The sequence below is a fragment of the Mus caroli genome, chromosome 2 (assembly GCF_900094665.2).
Source record: "Mus caroli chromosome 2, CAROLI_EIJ_v1.1, whole genome shotgun sequence".
NCBI classification, from domain to species: domain Eukaryota; kingdom Metazoa; phylum Chordata; class Mammalia; order Rodentia; family Muridae; genus Mus; species Mus caroli.
Window position 1 is genome coordinate 71,802,598 of NC_034571.1, and position 4,125 is coordinate 71,806,722.

Consider the following 4,125-nt stretch of genomic DNA (forward strand, 5'->3'; position numbering starts at 1 on the left):
TAGGGGAATGCCAGGGCCAAAAGAATGGGAATGGGTGGGTAGGGAAGTGGGGGGCGCTATGGGGGACTTTTGAGATAGCATTGGAAATGTAACTGAGGAAAATATGTAATAAAAATATTAAAAATTAAAAAAAAAATGAAACTTGGTCATAATTCATCTCCAATAGGGTATATAGTCAGTGGTATAAAACTCAAATATCGACCATACTCTTGACTTCAAATTTGTATATTACTAAAGTAGCCATAATGATTTTGCACTGCATAGGGAGCAACCTGCCTGACTTCTGACTAGGAGAAGAAGGCCCACGTTCTATTGTGTCCATGCCTGGAGACTAGAGATACCACACCAAGAATCAAGTACCTTTCTTGTTAGAAGCTGTCCTCACTCACTTTGCCTACTGCCATGAATCAAATTATGCTTCCTCAAAGCAGGGTTAATAGGAGCCAAGATCACCCACCATGATGATGTTTCCTGCTGAGCTGGAGCAAGTGTGGTCTCTCATTTTGTCTTATTTTTGTTTATTGAGATGACATCCTCTAGGTAGCCCAAGCCAGGCTCAAACCTGTTGCCATCCTTCTGTCTCAACCTCCCTACTGCTGGATTTCCAGCTATGCTCTCTTATTTCCAGATTAGCAATTGCATTATTAATGGCATTTGTGAGTCAATATTCATACAAGAACAAACATCTGGACTGGCAAGGCCACTCATGGCTGAAGGCCCTTGCCTCCAAGGCTAACATCAGTTCAGTCGCCAGGATCTATATGACACAAAGGTAGAACTGGCTTTCAAAAGCGGCTCTCTTGCCTCCACACAATAAATTTTAAGAAAAAGCTTGCAAAAAAAAAAAAAAAACAAATAAAGATCTTTTATCTGCCAAATGTTGAATAACTTCAGCAAATGAGCTATTATTCGTATAGGAAATGAATGCTAAATTACATTTTAAAGAACTCCCACTAAAGCTAAAGCCAGGCAAGTGAATCCTTTGTTTCTAGACATTTAATAGATATACACTACATCATCCATATGGCCCATTATCGATAAACAGGAGATAAATGCTAAAGGGATCATATATGTAGTATGAACAGTGCACTGTGAGAAGTGACCTGGAAAAATATTTTTAAAAGATCTATATTCAGTACTTAAGAAAAATTCAAACACAATAATCAAATGAATTAAAAAACCCAACAGCTGGGTCTCAACCAAGATTTATGATGTCATTCTTGTGTTGAAATAAAAGTAGCATCTATGTTCTAGTTGGAAGTAATCCCTTTTGAATATCTGTTTATGAGGAATTTAAATGGACTTATATTTAGAGTTGATACATGTGTGCACATATTTTAGGGTTTCCCCATCCCAACAGCTGACTGGAGATCTTGTTTGAAACACACTAGTTTTCAAACATCCATTTTAAACACTAGAGTGTTTTGAATATTTTATCTATAGCATAGAAAAATGTAAATAACCCCCCCCAAGACTATTTTTCTTTAACTGATGGCTCCCAGTTGATCAGGATGGAGGGGCTGTCAACGTGAGGTGCTTTCTGCTTCGATTACATCATACCTCACCTGGCATTTTGGTGAGTTACTAAATTCACACAGACAAGAACCCCTACTACAATACACACACACAGGGGTTGGGGCAGGGAGGGTGGGAGAGAGAGAGAGAGAGAGAGAGAGAGAGAGAGAGAGAGAGAGATTCACCAATATCCAAAATGGATTTTACAGAGATAGCTCAACAATAAAGCACCTGCCTCACATTGCAAAGCCCTGAATTCCATCCTCAGCTCTGCAAATGAAAGGGAACCAAGCAGAATCGTTCTTACTCATTCACTGGTGCTGGTGCAAGCCAGATATACCTGCTGCCTAACGGTGATAAAGCTGACAAGAATAATTCCTTGTATTTAAAGAGACCACACAGACTTTCTCATTTTGAGATTCTCTATGAGATGGCTTTTCTCTGACTCCTCCTCTCTTTCCTTCTCCCCCCACCCCCTCTCTGTTTCTTCTTCTTTTCCCTTTCCCCTGGGAATGAACCTTAAGAAAGGATTCTACCACTAAACTTCCCCAGTCTTTCCTTCCTTCCTTCCTTCCTTCCTTCCTTCCTTCCTTCCTTATTTATTTATTTAAGAGGCAGGGTCTTAATATACAGCTCAGCTTAGCCTCAAACTCACTGTGTAGTCCAGGCTGGCCTCAAACTTATAAGCCTCCTGCCTCTGTCTGCTCCTGTGTGCTGGGATTAGTGGTATGTGTCACAGAACCCGTTTCTCATGATCCATTTTGAATTGTACTGGCAAACCAGTATTTGTGTGATTATGCAATGTGTTGCTATGGATTTGAGCAATGTCTAGAATAAGTATTTGATTGCACATTATTAGAACTTGTTTCCAAGTCCTTGGTGGGATTTCACAGAGCTCTGCTGTGTGTTTGGTTATGTGAACAAAGCCTTTGAAAACTCCAGTTGATTTCTTGGCTTCTGTGCTCCATCCACGAATTGTCCTTTAAATGACAAAGAACAGTGCTGTCCTAGTTTAGACAAATGACTTATAATGCAGACCAAAATTACCTTCAAGGACCTGAGTAATAGAAAAGAAGAAAGCACTTACATTTAACTTTCAGATAATGCAAAATAATTAGCTCCATTGAAAAGTTTTTACTTAACTATAATTGCCAAAGTAGTCATTTGTAGTCTTAATTAACGGGCCGAGTTATGACTCTATGAAACATGGCCGTTTAAAGCATAATAAAATGGGTGGTGTATTTTAACATACGTTTCTAATAAAAAGGGCTTAGGAATATACTATCAGCGTGTTCCCATTGTCTCTGCTAGGAAAGTACTTGCCTGCAGAGCTGCAGCCATTCACTCCCTGCTGCAGCTTAGACGCTGACAAGTCATCCATCCCTCTGTGAAGTGACTTCTGAGTCCAAAAGGCTTTTCTTCTGCTGTGATTATTAATTGTTGGGGAAAGCTGGTGTCTACAGTACTCTGACTATAATTTCACACCAGATGGGAAGCCCTAACTAGGCTTTCTAGTTTTTCTAAAAATTTCTCCTTGGTTCTTTTGATAGTGACAATGGCTGGCAAAAATGACCAAATTTGATTCTTGTTTCCCATCAAGCATCCTCTTGTTCTGAAGAACATTGCCTTCTGTAGCTAATTTATCTCCCTCAAGGCCAACACATACGTCACAGGCAACTGGGAGGAAAAACAAGCGAGGAAAGCTACAACTTGATTTCGATTTTCTGTGGCATCTGTAGCAAAAGAAGGAAAGATCCACGTTGCCCACCTTGGCCATGGTCTCTGAAAACGCTTTTATAGATAGCCCCTGAATCCTGGGTGTCTCCCAGATGCCCCTGCTGTGGGCTGTCTGCTCTTCATGACCTGGCTATCCTCACTAGCCCAAGAGCGTTTTGGGAGATCCTTCAGAATTTTCTACAGAGAGAATTATGAATGCCACAAATAAAGTTGTTTCACTTCTTCTTTCCCAATCTCTCTAAATTCTATTTGTGTTAGACTCCAGTGATAGGAAGGAACATCTTGCTTTGTTCTCAAACTTCAGGGAAGGTATCCAGGCCTTTGCCCCCAAACAGAAAGCTGCTGGATGCCTGCTGTAGGTGTTCTCTGTGGAGTTGTTTTCTCTATTGCTTGTTTTTTTGAGAGTTTTATAACATGATCTTGATCCTGGAGAATGTTTCTCCATTAATTAGCATTATATGATATTTCTATTGTTGTTCTCCTGTGGATGAAGTAAAGTCATTGAGCTTTCATTTGAATGTGATGTATATCTAAAAAAAAAATATTTCCTTAGTGTATAATTTCTTATTGGCTTCGGGATGCAGTTTTCCTTTCTTGTATATAAATATTTTTTTTGATTTTTAATAATTTTATTACATATTTTCCTCAATTACATTTCCAATGCTATCCCAAAAGTCCCCCATAGCGCCCTACCCACCCATTCCCATTCTTTTGGCCCTGGCATTCCCCTATATTGGGGCATATAAAGTTTGCAAGTCCAATGGGCCTCTCTTTCCATTGCTGGCCGACTAGGCCATCTTTCGATACATATGCAGCTAGAGACAAGAGCTCCGGGGTTCTGGTTAGTACATCATGTTGTTCCAACAATAGGGT